Raw genomic sequence first — 682 nt, 5'->3', positions numbered from 1 at the left:
CAGGATCCTCGGCCCTAGGCCCTTCCCGAGATCAGCCCAGAAACTGCATCTCCGGGGTGGATCCCTAATAGTGCTGAGTAGGAGGCAAACCCTCTGGCTTCTAAGGCTGACTCAGGAAGTGTGGACCGGGCCTGCCGGAGGCTCCTCATCACCAGTTGGCACGCAGCCTCAGTAGCTTTTGTGCTTTACTATGATGAAAAGAATGCTAATTTGAATCTCAAATCAAATAAAAGCAGTAAATTGGGGCCTAAGATTGCAGGAGGAGCTGGGGTTACTTATCTGCTCTCCAATGGTTAGGGAGAGGGCAGGGCAAGGGAACTAACATTATCTATTCCCTGGGAAGGGATCTTACAAGAAGTGGGTGAACAAACCTCCCATCATGTCCTCTCCAGATTCCATCCGACTCAGCTCCCCTGAAATATCCCGTTCTCAGATTGGAATTCCTGCCACTTCCTCTTAGCCTACCAGCCTGAGTTATTCCGATATAGGCCCCTAGCTCTCCAGGCTTCCACATCTCCCAGAAGCCAGAAAGTTGGACCCGAGGCTTTCAAGGTTGCAGGTTCAATTCAGATCTCTTCAAGAGCCCTCAGGGTCCTGCTCCCCAACCTTGGAGTCTTGATACCTACAGTTACATAACAATCAGCCCCCAAAGCTCTGACATCACCCACTGAAGATTCTCACC

The sequence above is a fragment of the Callithrix jacchus genome, chromosome 10 (assembly GCF_049354715.1).
Source record: "Callithrix jacchus isolate 240 chromosome 10, calJac240_pri, whole genome shotgun sequence".
Lineage (NCBI taxonomy): Eukaryota > Metazoa > Chordata > Mammalia > Primates > Cebidae > Callithrix > Callithrix jacchus.
Note: the sequence above shows the minus strand (reverse complement) of the source record.